Source organism: Ambystoma mexicanum, chromosome 2p (assembly GCF_040938575.1).
Source record: "Ambystoma mexicanum isolate Mex_15411 chromosome 2p, UKY_AmexF1_1, whole genome shotgun sequence".
Classification (NCBI taxonomy): domain Eukaryota; kingdom Metazoa; phylum Chordata; class Amphibia; order Caudata; family Ambystomatidae; genus Ambystoma; species Ambystoma mexicanum.
In genome coordinates, this window is record NC_090923.1 from 126,189,048 (window position 1) to 126,205,159 (window position 16,112).

The 16,112-nt window shown below is 49.1% G+C and overlaps 1 protein-coding gene and 1 long non-coding RNA gene across 4 annotated transcripts in view; one reads left to right on the forward strand and one right to left on the reverse strand.

The window, feature by feature from the left end:
• CHCHD6 (coiled-coil-helix-coiled-coil-helix domain containing 6) overlaps positions 1-16,112 on the forward strand; it is a 3,402,742-nt gene that overhangs the window by 3,074,710 nt on the left and 311,920 nt on the right. The gene's annotated exons all lie outside the window — the stretch shown is intronic.
• LOC138566286 (uncharacterized) overlaps positions 1-16,112 on the reverse strand; it is a 428,118-nt gene that overhangs the window by 149,698 nt on the left and 262,308 nt on the right. Inside the window, exon 4 of the long non-coding RNA XR_011301889.1 lies at positions 12,585-12,625. This is a non-coding gene — a long non-coding RNA (uncharacterized lncRNA). The remainder of the gene's footprint in view (positions 1-12,584; positions 12,626-16,112) is intronic.

Genomic DNA, 16,112 nt, shown 5'->3' on the forward strand with positions numbered 1-16,112 from the left:
AACCTTGCAGAGGAATCTGAAATAGTACCAGTTAAAGACAAAGGAATACGAATCAAATGCCGAGGGCCTTTGTTTAATAGTACTTCTCTAAATAGCTTATATTTGGAGATTTGCACAGTGGTAATAGTATCAATTTAGCATCCAATTTCATATATCTAATGACTGCAAGAAGAAAACTTGATTTCCCCATAATCACCCACGGTGCATATGGTATTTTGCTCAAGCACACTTGGGCAAGAATGCAGATTAACATAGGTTAGGATGACGTCCACAGTGCCATGCAAAGGGTTCTGTATTTTTACTGCCACCCGTCCGTGCAATCTTCATATACTGAACCTTGCCTTCCTCCCCTTTCTACTCCTCCTGTCTCCCTTTTTCCTCTCCCCTCATTCCACTCCTGAGGCCATGTCCCCTTTCCTTGCTTCCCTACCTCGATTCCCTTGCTTGCTTCTCTCGCTTGCTTTCCTCGCTTTCCTTCCTTATGCGCTTGCTTCTTTTACTCACTTTCCTTCTTTGTTTCTTTTGCTTTCAACACTACCCTTGCTTCCTTCCCTTGGTTCCTACTATCACTTTCCTCGCTAGCTTTCATCGGTACCCTCACTTGCTTTATTCGCTATTCAGCGCTTGTTTTCCTTGCTACCCCCGCTTGCTTTACTCGCTACCCACGCTTGCGTTCCTCGCTAACCTCACTTGATTTCCTTGCCTGCTTTCCTCGCTACTCTCACTTGATGTCCATGCTTGCTTTCTTCGCTACCCTTGATTGCTGCTACTCCCACTTGCTTTTCTTGCTACTCCTGCTTGCTTTTCTTGCTACTCCTGCTTGCTTTTCTTGCTACACCGGCTTGCTTTCCTTGCCGAACCTGCTTGCTTTCCTTGTTAAACCCACTTGCAACCCTTGCTTGCTTTCCATGCTACCCTTGCTTGCTTTCAATGCTACCCATGCTGGTTTTTCTTGCTACCACGGCTTGTGTTCCTTACTGCCTCTGCTTGCTTCCCTTGCTCACTTTCGCCTCCCTTGCTTGCTTTCCTAGTTTCCTTTGCTTGTTTTCCTCGTTTGCCTTGCTGGCTTCAGCCACTTTTTCTATGTACAAAGCCCTTTCTTCATGGACTCATTACAGCTATTCTTTAAGGGGCTATCTAGTAGGTGATGTCACAACACTCAAACAATTCTCAAACAAAAGGCCATTCTTGTTTGAGATGTTTGCACATACAACTGGAATTTTCTTTTCACGTTTTAGTCCCACTAGCCAAGGAGCCACCTCTTTGCCCTGGTTTGTTTATAAGCCACTGGTCGGATAGTTTATACGTCCCCCACATTTAGTGCTCCCCCCACTTCGTATTACCCCTCTGCAACAAGTGCTTCTATAAGAGATATTTGCTGCTCATTAGACGTTGGGCCTCTGTCCAGATAATTCGTTTTGGTCCTCAAAGAGTTGGACATATGCAACAAGGAACATGTTTATGGGTAAATAACTGTATCTGAGAGCGTGGATAGCCCTACAGGCTAAACTGTTATTTCTGAACTTGTGTCTGGTTTGCCTATAACTGACTGCTCTTACTCGGTGCCTGGAGAGCAGAATGAAGGAAAAGGGTAACTTTCATGTGCAATGATCTGTCACAAGAGACAATGTACCTCATTAAGAGTCTAGTGGTAAAATAGATGGTGTGTGGGATCAATGCATGTTTTGCTCATCCGCCTAAATCAAGGAATTTCCTGCTGGTGAGTGGCGGGCGAACACACAGGGAGTATTTGCGGTGTAGTTATGGTTGCCAGTCTTAATAAATGCTGTAATACGGCATATGGTAATACCACCTGCCCCCAAAGGGATTTCAAAAATGAGTAGTAACCCTAACTGTAAATGAGGTGATAATCTGTATTCATCACCTGCAGTAGCTCTTATCAGGTTTGTGGAAGGCCCAGTGGTGTACTCATTTCTCTTTTGTGCCCAGTATATGGTTCGGCTCAGAAAGTGCTCAGAAAATGCCGCCACTTGGATCAGATCCTTCCTGGATAATAGATCAATGCGTGTGTTCTCCCCACTTGCGGCCGCACCACCCGCTCCGGTCTCTTGTGGTGTGCCTCAAGGGTCCTGTGTCTCGCCCACGTTATATAACGTGTTTACCAAACCCCTTTTTGATATTTTGGACCATTTGGGCGTCACGTATACCAATTACGCTGACGACACACAGATACTAATCCCCATCACAGGAGACTACACAACTGACTCCCTTGCCATCAACGCCATCTACCAGGTCATCCAAGCATGGATGGCCCAGCACGGCCTCTGCCTAAATGATGAAAAGACAGAGCTCCTCATTCTTGGTTCACCACAAAAACTCACTAAACTTGACCCTGCCTTCAAGTCTTTCACCATTGATGGGAACACCATCCCGATTGCTAAGGACACGAAAACCCTAGGGATTTACATCGACTCAACCCTATCCTTGACTAGACAATCCAACGCAGTCTCATCTGCAGCAGCGCATACTTGCAAGCTCATCACCGCCTGTCGCCCGTTCCTAACCACTGCCAACTGCGTAACCTTGGCCAGGACCCTTGTACTATCCAAGGTCGACTACTGTAATGCCCTCTATCTAGGTACTAATCTCCGCAACTTAAACAAGCTACAAATTGTCCAAAACAATGCGATCAGAGCGGCCCTTAACATTCCTAGGCGCCAGCATATATCTGACACCAGGCGCAACCTGCACTGGCTCTCTATCCCACAGCGCATCTCCTTGAAGTCCTTGGCTCTCACACACAAATGCCTCCACAACCAAGCCCCTCGCTACCTGGCAAACAGATTCTCTCTCCACAATTCCACCAGACCTCGCAGAGCGGCCCAAGCCAACTGCCTTGACATCCCGCGTTTTAATCTCCAAAGATCTGGTGGAACCAGCTTCCCCATCCTGGCAGCCAAACTTTGGAACTCACTCCCCAATGACCTTAGAGCAGAACCTTCCTTCCTGAAATTCAAATACCTTACCAAAGCTTGGCTATCCGCCCAAGACTGCTAACACCAGCTTACTGCCCTACTCGCACTTTGACCTACTCTGCATCCCTTATTAACTATCCTGTAAATCACTGCCTTATCGATATTCATTTGAATGTATATTTTGTAAATTTTGTAAATCTTCCTGTATCGATATTCATTTGAATGTATATTTTGTAAATTTTGTAAATCTTCCTGTAATAATTCTGTAATACTCTGTCACATTGCCTTGTCATGCTTTCATCTTGTTGTAACTAAGTAAAGCGCCCGGTTGCCCCTGGGCCTGGTGCGCTATAGAAATAAATAAAATACTAAATACTAAATAAACACTCATTGACAGGGCAGGGCTACATGTGTGAGGTAGTGGATGTCCTACCTCTACCAGACAACTGTTTGCCCATCCCAGCTGCCGGTATTGAACAAACTGGAGTGCAAAATAGAGATTTTGGGTAGCTGTTCCTTGTTAGTGGCTTTAATGAATTTAGGAAAAAACGAGTTTTCACTCCCTCTAGTGCACTATGTGAACACATTGGGCCTCATTACAAGTTTGGCAGTATCTCAGTGTTAAATCTGCCAGAATACAAGCCAAACGAATTACCTGTTACCACCACTTTGTCTGGCGGAATTTCTGCCGGATTAAAAGTGGTGGTGGCGGTTTAATTCCCCATTTAATTGGAGTCCATTGGACAGAATGATGCCTTTTTGGCATAATTACTGCAGTGGAATTTCCGCTGCCGTAATTCTGCCGATACTGCTGATTTTTCGGCAGTGAGTTGGAGGATTTACCGCCAGGATTTTCCTGAAGGCAACTCCTCCACTTCATGCCCAAACTCATAATTTGGCCAATTGTGCTGTGTATGGTGCTTGCTGCTATTCTGCAATGGTTATTCTAAAGATTAAGTGGGTCACCAGAAGGGAAACGTAGAATGATTCAACAACATAATGCTAGTTCTCCAGCATGGGGTCTGGCATGGATTCACATGCTCATGAATATTCCCCGTCGTCAGGCTGGGAATCCCCGGTAAAGAAAAAAACCAGTATCAGTTTCGTTTCTGATCTGTCTTTCGTAGTAATAACCAATCACTGGTCTCTGCGTCATACTGACCACAGCCAATGACTGCCCTCTACCTAAGCACCGCCTCTGGCAGCCATCTTCAGATTTTTACCGCACGTTCGTGTGTTGGGATCCTCGTGCTATTGCTCTCGAGCGTTAGTGCTATTTTTTCACATTTTTTCTCAAAAAACTTCGTTTTTTCGGTCAAAAGAGCCTCAAGCTCCACCGACTCTCCATCCGATCAACAGGGACCCGTGTCGGATTCGTCTGCGCCCCTCAAGGGTGAAGATCTCGTCGAGCTACGCTTTTGGAGGACTCCAGAAGTTTCTCAGGCCCGGACATGGCCCAGGAGAAGGGAAGCTCGACGCCCGGAAAGCTGTTCAGGATCTGCCCTGGATGCCAGCTGCAGAACGTCTTTAAGGAGGACGAACACTCCTTTTGTCTCTACTGCTTACATGAGGACAAGACGCACGTGGAGAAGGACTGTGCGTTTTGCGGCAATATGTCGGAGCGGACCATGAAGGACCGCCATCAACGTCTCGCCAACTGGCTGGAAGGGAAGAGCCCGTCAGGCGAGAAGAAGAGAAAGAAATCCGAGCGGTCTTCTAAGACCTTTGAGGACGCCCCGGCGAGGGGGGTCCAACACAAGGCCAAGCACCGCGAGTCCGCTGGCACCGGGAGCGCCGAACGGTCGGGCTCTACGGGCGCCAGGCAGGGCGCACCCTCCCCGGCACCTTCAGCCACGAGCCAACGTTCTGGGTCGGGTAAGAGGAAGGGCGAGCACCCGGCGAAGCTCCTGGAGAGGCCCCGGTCGAGCTCGAAGGCCCCATCGGAGGGGGAGCGAGGCAGTGTTCCCCCCCCTCAAGGATAAGGCGGTGAGCGCACCTTAGGTGGTGAAGGCCTTAATCCATCCGGCCAAGCCCTCTATCGATACTGTCGCGGCGGCCCTGGCTCAGCCTGTGGAGGCTACACCAGTGGTGGCGACCTCGGGGCTCAGAGTCTCCCTGCCACCTCGGAGGGAGTCCTCTTTTGTGCCCATCGATAGGACCCCCGTGAAACCCCCGGCGGGGAAGAAAAATGGGGGGCAGTGCGTCGTCGTAGATTCGGCCTCAACCTCAGAGGAAGAGCTGATTGAGGTCTTAAGCCACGGCCTTGGCATGGAAGAAGACCGGCCCGTCGGGATGGATCCCGACGCAGGTGACGACGACATCGTCGAGGGTGCCGACGGGGCCCCTGATCACCCGTCGGATTCCCCTCTGCCAGTGCCGCAAGACAACTCGGCGGCCATTTTGTTGGCTATACAGTCCTTATGTTCAGAGATAAGGACGAGACTACCGTTGCCGACGGAGGAACCTCTCCCGTCGGGGGATCCTGAACCGGGACCTTCTGGTGCTCCCCCGCACAAGAGAAGAAGGATTCACCCTCCACCTCCTTTTCAGCCGTCGCGCCCCGTCCAGCCCTCCTCCCCGTCCACCCGAGGGGATGATACGGGGACTGACACGGCAGCGACGGGTACGGACGACGAGGTATACGACGAGGATCTACCGTCGTCACCTCCCACCAGGGTTTCTCCGCCCGACGAGATTGGATCGTTCCACTCCATGATCGCCAGGGCATCCGAGCTTTTCCAACTCTGCCCTGAGGAGAAGAAAAAGGAAGGATTCCTTTATCAACGGCGCGAGGCCAAGAGGAAGACGGTCCTCGCGGTGCCTCTACTGGACGACATTTGGGATGAGGGCCTCGCCCTCCTCAAGAACCCTTCCACGACGCCAGCTAGAAGAGACCGGTACGAGAAGAAGTACCGGGTCCCGGACGCGGCCCCCCTGTGCCTCCGGGCGCAGCCTACCCCGGACTCCGTCGTCTCCGCGGCGGCCAGGAAGAAAGCGGGGGGGGGGTGCGGCCTCCACATCGACTTCCCCACCGGATGGCGAGGGAAAGAAATTGGACGCTATGGGACGCAGGGTCATCTCGTCTGCAGCGACAACGATTAAAGCGGCCAACGCCTTGGCTATCGTGGCCCGCTACGACAGGGAACTATGGTACAAACTGGCTCCCCTGCCGGACTTCCTACCGGACGACAAGAGGGCGGATGCCCTGGAGATCCTACAGGAAGGCGAGGTGGCGTCGGACCACGCCATCACTATTGCGACGGACATCGCCGACACTGGGTTTCGCCAGTTGGGCAACGGCGTGTGCCTTAGGCGGCGTGGATGGCTCATGGCTACGGACCTCCGTCAAGACGTACAGACCAGAGTCCTGGACATGCCGTTCGATGGGAACAACCTGTTTGGGAAAACAGTGGACGATTCCCTTCAGGCCATTAAAGCGGACACTGAGACGGCCCGGGCCCTTGGGGTTCTGCAGCAACGACGGATGCCCTTTCGGAGCAGCAGAGGCAAGGGCGCCTCCAGAGGTTCCGGCGGCGGTTTCTCCACCTACCGTCAAGCGGCCCGCTCGTCGTCTCAGGAGGCCTACAGAGGACGAGGCAAGTCTGGCGGACCCCGCCGTCGTCGCCAAGGAGGTCAAGGCGGCAAAGCCTCGTCGAAACAGGATTGAACCGGCCGTGGGGTCGGGCCCCCACCGAAGCACCCCGGTGGGAGGCCGGCTGGCGAGCTTCGTCAGCGTGTGGGAGTCCATCTCCACCGACCGTTGGGTGCTGGACGCCTTAGCCCGGGGCCACGCGCTCGAGTTTCAAAGAAGGTGCCCGCGCGTCCCCCCCGTGGCCAGGAAAGAGCTTCACGTCCCTCAGCTTCTCCTGGAGGTAAAGGCGATGCTCAGGAAGGGCGTCATCGAACTCGTCCCTAAGAGGCTTCGGGGCTCCGGAGTTTACTCGAGATACTTCCTCGTGAAGAAGAAGACGGGAGGATGGCGCCCCATCCTAGACCGGCGACGTCTGAACAAGTTCATCAAGGCGCAGAAGTTCCGGATGGTCACCCTCCAGCACGTCCTGGGGCAGCTGGAGGAAGGAGACTTCCTGTCGTCGTTGGATTTGGAGGATGCCTACTTCCACATTCCCATCCTAAAGGGGCACCGAAAATTCCTCAGGTTTGTGGTCCAAGGGCGTCACTACCAGTTCAAAGCCCTCCCCTTCGGACTACGGTTGGCACCCAGGGTATTCACCAAGTGCCTTGCACCGGTGGCGGCGCAGCTGCGCCGCGAGGGGATCCACGTCTACCCCTACCTGGACGACTGGCTCATCCGAGCCAAGACGAGGGAGCTCGCCGTGGAGCACACGGCAAGGACCGTCCAACTTCTCACGGACCTGGGATTCTCCGTGAACTACGCCAAGTCCCACCTGGTACCCGCGCAAAACGCACTGTTTCTGGGAGCGAAGCTCGACACAGTGTCCCTTCTGGCCTCCCCGTCGGAGGAAAGGACCAGGTCCATCCTGGGCAAGGTGCAGCGGATGTTGGTTTCCGACGCGGCCAAGGTGAGGTCCATCAAGTCCCTCCTCGGAATGATGTCTTCTTGCATCTACCTCATTCCCATGTGCAGGCTCCGGATGCGCCCGTTGCAGGAGTTCCTGGACGCGCGCTGGATCCAAACGACGGGCGGCTTCGAGGAGAGGATCACACTCGACGAGAGTTTCCGCCGAGCGGTCCGGTGGTGGGGCCCCCGCGCGCATCTGATGGCGGGCATGGACTTCCAGACCCCAGACCACCAGGAGACAGTGACCACGGATGCCTCCCTGGAAGGGTGGGGAGCGCACACCGAAAATCTGCACGCGAGAGGCCTCTGGCTCCCGACGGAGAAGTCCCTCCATATCAACGTCCTGGAGCTCCGTGCAGTGTTCTGGGCCCTCAGGTCCTTCCTTCCGTCCCTCAAGGGCAAGGTGGTGAGGATCTTCACCGACAACACCACCACCATGTTTTACATCAGGAAACAGGGCGGAACCAGGTCCCCAGCACTGTCCAAGGAGGCGCAGGACCTGTGGCATTGGGCAGTCGCCCAAAGGATGTTTCTGGAGCCGTTTCATCTGGCAGGGATAAAAAACACCATCGCCGACTCACTCAGCAGGGAGCTGCGCTCGTGCCACGAGTGGGGAACTACGGCAGGATCTAGTGGATCGCCTCTTCCGACGGTGGGGCACACCCCAGATCGACCTGTTCGCGACGGCGACGAACTCCAAGTGCCGGAGGTTCGCCAGCAGGTTTCCCCAGGCGAGGAGCATGGGCGATGCTTTCTCGTTCCCCTGGGAGGGCCTGTTCCTCTACGCGTTCCCTCCTTTGCCACTGCTAATCCGGCTCGTCAACCAGCTCAAGAGGTCACGGTGCAGGATGATCCTCGTGACACCTGCGTGGCCGAGGCAGATATGGTTCCCGGACCTTCTGGACTTGTCTGCGTCCCCGCCAATCAAGCTGCCGGTGGACGCGGATCTACTCTCCAGGGAAGGAGGCGCCATCCTCCACCACGACCCGAAATCGCTGAACTTGCAGGCCTGGCTCCTGCAGCGCTAGAGTTTGGAGGATACGACATACCGGCCGACTGCAGAGAGGTTCTTGCAAAGGCCAGGGCGTCCTCGACTCTTAAATGCTACGGACACAAATGGAAGAGGTTCTCTGTCTGGTGCCACGTACAGAAGATTAACCCTCTACGGATTACGGCTCCCCAGGTACTGCCGTACCTGCTGACGTTGGCCAAAGCTGGACTGGCACACGCGTCCATCAAGATTCATCTTGCTGCGATCTCCCGATACACCAGAACCACGGGCCGGACGTCCCTGTGGTCTCATCGTCTGGTGAAAGAGTTCATGAAGGGACTGTTCAGATCGTTCCCGCCGGTGAAGGCGCCGGCCCCGGCGTGGGAGCTCAACGTGGTGCTGACCAAGCTCATGGGACCTCCTTTCGAGCCTCTGCACTCGGCCCCGTTGAAGTTTCTGTCGTGGAAAACAGCGTTTCTTGTGGCCATCACCTCCGCACGATGGGTGGGAGAGATCCAGGCCCTTTCCTGCAAGGCCCCGTACTTGACTTTTCACGACACGAGGGTAGTGCTCAGGACGCACCCCTCCTTCATGCCCAAGGTACCGTCGGACTTCCATCTCAACGAACCCTTGGTGTTGCCTGTGTTCTTCCCGTCGCCTTTGTCGCCGGCTGAGAGGACTTTGCACTCGCTGGATGTGGCTAGAGCACTGAAGTTCTACGTGGACCGCACAAAGTGTTTTCGGAAGACGTCACAACTCTTTGTGAACTTTGGACCTGTCAATCAGGGGAAGGCTCTCTCGAAGGCTTCCATTTCCAGATGGTTCTCCGGCTGTATCATGTACTGTCATCGGTTGGCAAACCGACCGCTGCCTGGCCGTCCGAGAGCCCATTCCACCAGAACGATCGCAGCTACCACGGCGTTCCTTTCTGGTGTGCCCCTGCTGGACATATGCAGGGCTGCTACGTGGAGGTCGACGCACACCTTCACGAAATTCTACTGCGTCGATCGGGATTCCAGGGAGGAGTCCAGGGTCGGCCAAGCAGTGCTGCGCAACCTGTTCGCCTGAGGTGAGCCTGGTGAGGAGGTAAGATGCTTAATGTTGAGTTTGATGTAATGCTTAATGTTGAGCCTTTGCCACCTCCCGTGGTTGTGCATGTGTGTACTGCTATGTATTCTTTATTCATGAGCATGTGAATCCATGCCAGACCCCATGCTGGAGAAGGAACAAGTTACTTACCTGTAACTGTTGTTCTCCAGCATGGGTCTGGCATGGATTCACATGCGAACCCCCCCTCCTACCCCACTGCGGCTCTTCACTTGGTCATACTGCCACTTCACATGCTTCCAAATCTGAAGATGGCTGCCAGAGGCGGTGCTTAGGTAGAGGGCAGTCATTGGCTGTGGTCAGTATGACGCAGAGACCAGTGATTGGTTATTACTACGAAAGACAGATCAGAAACGAAACTGATACTGGTTTTTTTCTTTACCGAGGATTCCCAGCCTGACGACGGGGAATATTCATGAGCATGTGAATCCATGCCAGACCCATGCTGGAGAACAACAGTTACAGGTAAGTAACTTGTTCCAACAACCTGCACACAGCCAAGGCCTGTTGCCTCTGCTAAACCCCTTTCTGGGAATCACCCCTACCATTTTACAGCAGAGTGGCAACAACAATGTTTCTAAAATTCTAACCTGCCAGCACTAACATGAAGATAACATTGAGTAAGACAAGAGGATGGTCCACAGTCCACCCCGCCAATTCCATCATCTTCGACAATGTGTGACGAACAACTTAATTCATAGCACTAAGCCCATTACTTGCATTGATTCACACACAGAGACAGGCTTGATGATGGTTGATGTGATTAACGAGATGGGGTACAGATTCAGTGATTATTGGGGCGACAGCAGCCCACAGAACAAAAATAGCCATGATGATGGACATGTTGGCCGAAATGCATTGGCTACTGTTTTCTGCCACTTCGAATCTGAGAAAGCAAGACATGCACCCTTAATGATTAACTTATCTTGCTTTTATTTACCCCATAGTTACTCGACAGTGGAAATGCAGTAGTATTTACTATACAATTGCATCTCCAGATCTGATGATTTAGAGCATTAGATTATTCATCAATGGGGGATGGGCACCCCTCTCAACTGGGGTTGGGAGGCCTACAAGTGAGCAGTTCTACCCAAGAAGACGATGTTGGCAGTTTAGAGGGCCCAGTTCCCACTTGCCAAGTATACATGTGCAGTATTGTTTTGTCCCACAGCATGCCTCTGAAGCGAAATGCATTACAATATTATACAATTTCCGCAACACAGTCTGGACCAGAATTGACCAGAGTAACCAACGTTCCGACACCAGAGGCGAATGAAACACTGCAGTGGAGAGGCTGACCGACATCAAGGGAAGCCGTGGAGCAATCCACCAGAGAATTGCCAGGGTACACAGACCCCTGAACAAAGGGATGGTTCAGAGCAGTCTCCTTCTGTCCCAAGGGCTCTTTAGGAATTTGCTTTCATGAAATGTAAACGCAAGCAAATAAACGAGTTCCTGTAGGCACCGAAGCCAGGTGTTTTTTTACCGGGGCTCTATACACAAGCAAACCACGTGGTGTCTTCATGGTAAGCACTGCTCTAGGTAAGACCATATATATCTTTGGGGGCCGAAATCCCTGATCTACCCTGATGTGTCGATAGCTAATACAGGGGTGAACGCTGGTTGTGGTGACCTAATCTACCCGAGTCCGTCCTGGAGCATGTTCTGGCTTATGTTGCCCCCAAGGCACGTACCACCTGAGATTGCGTCGGTACTGCACATGTATAAAGATACGCAGCATTGGAAATTGCCAGGTACTCGCACCGATTTAGCTTCTGCTTCTAGTCTAGAAGAGCCCCGTTAGTCTGACGCCGACAGGTAGCATGAGCTACTTTTGACTCCTCACTCCAACTGGCACCATACACGCATACCACCGTTTTCTGTGTTTTTTCGAGTGTGTCTAAAGGTGCATTAGAACACATGTCATAGACATTTAAAGTATAATGTATCATAGACAATAGACACAAAGTTATAGTGTGCCTCTTCTCTAGACGTTTGACTTCAGAATCTCCATCTACTTACTCCCTGTTTTCTCCAGCTTACTGGGTGATGCCTAATACCCAGGAGCTTATTTTAACCTCTTCTGAACAAATCCTTATTTTGATTTCTGCCAATGTTGCAGGAGAGTACTTGAACCAAAAATGTCTGACTTGCCAGCACAACAAAAAGGAATGCCATTATGGCACAATGACTATGGCACTGCAGGAAGCAGCCCATTATTTTGTGCCTGTATGGAACCCAAAGGAGCAGCGAATTGATACTCAAGGCAATACGGAAGAGGTGTCTCCTCACCCCGGTGAGCAACTGAAAGGAGAAATTACATCTCTGTATCTGGTTTGCATCACTCCTGATTTATCGATCTCTCTGAGAGACCGACATGAATTATGTCAAATGATGTGAATACATTCATACCATAAGCATAGATGCTGTCAGTTTGATCACCAGACAGGAAGAATGTAAGGAGCCTGTAATATCTTGGAAGACTTGAGGACCAATGCCTATGAAAAGACATAGAAGGGAGTTCAGGAAACCACTCGAAAAGCCAGCAGCGGAGACCGGTATACTACCATTTTTTGTGACTTCTGTTTTAACACGGTTGTTTGAAAGTTTTAAAAGCAGGTAAAAAAGAGTTATTTGTAGGAAGGACACGTATTGTATAAAAGGAACAGACTTTGCATGTTCTGCTTACAAACTGTTATAAAAGGGGCATGCACTCCAGAATGTCAGCAATGAACATGGCTTCCTGTAGAAACATAGCCACACTGCCAGGGTTCTGTAGTGGAAAGACATATCTAGATATGTTACATCTAATTCATGTGTTATTTTCCCTATTCTCACCCCTCCTTTCATTGTTTAGAATGTTATAGTTCACTTCCATGTTCGAATATTGTTGCTTCGTGCATGCAAACAATCTTGGTTTTAGCGAAATCAGTGCAAAAGAAAAGGATACAAAGCAAAACTACTTATTTTTTAGATTTGTATATATTATTTTCAACAAAGCAAAACTTACGTTTCAAAATCAACAGGTGAGCTGCAGCCTGACCACTGCATCTGAAAAAGAAATGTGTGGGGTTAGCAGGCCCAACTACAACCAGAATATTTCTTAAAAGTAAAGGACAAGGCACACAAACACATTTACTCAGTTACTTGAAAGTATCCAGCCAACCTTTCATTAAAGGGAGAACAGACATTCTGTAATGTATATGCACAACATGTGACAGAAAATTACAAATTGACCTTGGCCTGTATTCTTTCTCTTAATTTCCTTACAGTACTAAAAATTAGGATTAGAAAATTAAACCTACAGGGTATAAAATGTAAATATTTGACAGGAGATTGATTGCAAAGAAAATATTACGGTGCAGCGTTTACACTGGGGGGAAATGTGGGAAATACACTGACATTCGAAGGCTGCATTTGTGAATAAAGCCTACAACATGGCCTGGGCAGCCAAATTAAATTCCTCCCCCAACAACTACTGAGGTCAGGAGGATGAGCCGTAAAATCTTATGAAACTGCCTGAACCAAAAGGGCCAAATGTTTTGCTCTTTTTTAAAAAAAAAAGCAGGCTTTGTAGAGGAAAGCAAATGCCTCCCAACTACAAAATAATGCTCTTGGATGTGGCCTGCAACGATTGGTCTGCTTTCCATGTACCCAAATCTGTCATCAGAGTCTTCCATGGGGATGCGATTCAATCTTTGGAGACTTTGAATCTGGCTCAAGTGATACAAAGTGGCTGGAATCACTCAAGAGCGAGGGACTGGGACAACAAATGGCCCTGCTAGCTCTGTACTTCAAAGAACGTGTGCCATGACAACTAGTCTGCTTAGTAGTAATAAATGATCAACTCTCAGCTTCAAAGGAAATAACAATATATGACACCAAATGCAAATCTTCTATTACCAGGCAGATGAACTGGAGATGCCATTTAAAATTCTGTTAAATAAGAGAAAAAAAGACCTTTTTCAAAATTATATCTGGAATCACATTTTTGCTTATAACTGTAGAAGGAAATCTCATAGAGAATATTGTTCAGTTTGAAAAGCAATTATTTTTATTTTTGTTTATTTGGGCAGAGAAGGATATTTTTGCACAGAGACAGCACACGTTAGTGATTCATATATCGTGACGTCCATGTCCGCGAGCCTGCTAATCTGAGATCGAAAAATATTTTTTGTATAAAAGTATTAGATAGAAAAATGTAAAACTCTATAACAAATACATGTCGTGCCGAGATGAGAATTGCGTGATTGGGTACACCTGACTGAGAGTAATCTAATTAATTAGTAATATATCATGTGTGAGCAATATGATGTTTTAGAAATGTGCAATTGTTTAATATAGAGCTCTCCAAGCTGATATCACATTAAGTGGGGCGGAAACTGGGTTTGAAACTTGCTCCCATCAGGCTAGCCTGTTCATTAATATGCTCAATGAGTACAAAGGGGATAGTTCAGTGTGATCTCACTTTTGGAACACTGTCAAATCACATGCACTGACCAATTAGAGTAGGGACATTATACCCACCTCTAAAGGGAGGAGTTTCTAACATATAAAAAGTTCAACAGCATAGATTCCGAGGACTCACTTGCTCACTCCACTAACTGTCTGGGATGGACTGACTGACAGACTGAAAGGAGGAGAGAAAGGAGAATTGGCATCAGTATCAATGTAATGGATTGCTTTCCTTTTGGACTGATTTTGGATCACTTGCATTGCACTGCAAGCAAAGCCTACCTGGAATTTATACCCCTGGCCTCTTTGGTGGAAGAGACAGCAGGTAGTTCCCATCTTGTTGACTGATGCTCATCTGTGCCTAGAGGAGGGAAATTGACCCAGTCCGTAAGAGGGTTCCCTCTCTGTGAGACAGTCAAAAGAAAATCCTATGCAAGTATAAAACCCAAGGATAACTTAATAGAAGGGAAATATACTGTAAAGGGGGAATAGAGTAAATCCTGCCCTGTTTTTTATTCATGAAAGTACTGAAGTGGTGGAGGAAGGAGGGTATACAAGTTGATTGCAAATCCGGATAAAAGAGTATAGATTTCAGAAGGGTATGTTCTTCTTGAATTATAGGTTTGAAAGAACAGGTCCTATGGTGTGTCTACTTGTAGATCCCCTGCCTCCTTATCTGCCAAATGTTCAAACACAGAAAATGTATTATGGTAACCAATAGGATATCGCACTACATATCTAGACAAATAAGGTAGTTGAAGTAATTTCCTGGTTACATCCCCAAGCAGAGTCCTGCTAATGGTGCTGAACTATTCAAGAAAAAGGAGAAAGGGTGATTAATCGCTACCCATTTTCCCGCCTTTAAGTTGCCCATTGAAAATGACAAATGTACACGTTTACACAGTAATTCAAAAGAAGCACCATTGAAGGTAATCTAGCAAACAGATATTGTTCACTTTCCAAAAGATTTACATGCAGGGATGTCTAGTAGCCAGTATTTCAAATTTGTTTTCTAGAACATTGTTTGAAAATTCTGACATGTCCATTTGGTAAGGGGGGAGGTATTTATTGTCAATAAAGGACATGTAGAGAGATTTAGATAGGCAGTGGTGATTTCAATTTTGTTTTCATCAAATGAAAGCTTCATCTTGGATCCCGATTCATTTTCACATGTGGTGAATGTCCCCTCATGGTAAACCAAATACATATGATAATGATAACGATGTGTTATTTATATAGCGCCTTAATCCAAAGCGCTATATGGTGATGTCTGTGTTAAATTCCTGTAAGTGTAGCATTGAAAATTGAGGTGACTAGTGTCATGTTCGTTCTTCATTGGAATTTCATATGCGTTTAATTCTTTTATATTTAAATGTATTCAATTATTTCTATTTTATTCATAAACAGAGGTCCTGTGCAGCCCTGCTTGTTTCTTGTCCCAAAAGAGGAAAGAGGCTGTAGGGAATCATTATTGTTTAATTGGGGGTTCCAAGTTTGTAAAACAAACTTTATTCAATAAATAATAATTGTGCACGCCTGATTTGTGATGGGCATAAAATTACCCCAAGCTAGTTGCTGCCGGATTAAAACATCCTACATGGTTCTATTACATTTTGTTAATGGAGTCTGCGGAGGCACCAGTGGAGTGTGCTCTCAAACCATCTTCCTTCTTTGCTACCGTGCCTCGCGTGTCTCACTTACCTCAACTAGCGATTAGCTTCTCCAGCCCTCGGAGAGCCACTCTACCTGACAGACATGTAAGATTTCGCCTGATCTGCTTCCCGATCCAGCAGCTCCTCCGCTGATACCACCTTGGCTCCATGTACACCCCAACAAGCTGTGCTTAGCTGTCCCTCCTGCAGCCATTTCTTGGCTCACCGGAAGCTCTCTGGCTGCAAAATGTTTGTGGGGCTATGGCCCTAGGCCGTGATTTCTCCCTCTGAACTCCATGCATGTGTGCTGAAGTGTCCCATAATTCCACAGGCTGCACCGGCGTACACGGACAAAACTACAGCAAATCTACACCAACTAGTAGAAGGAAAAAAGGGGGCCACATCCCATCATCGAGAGTTCACCAAATTCA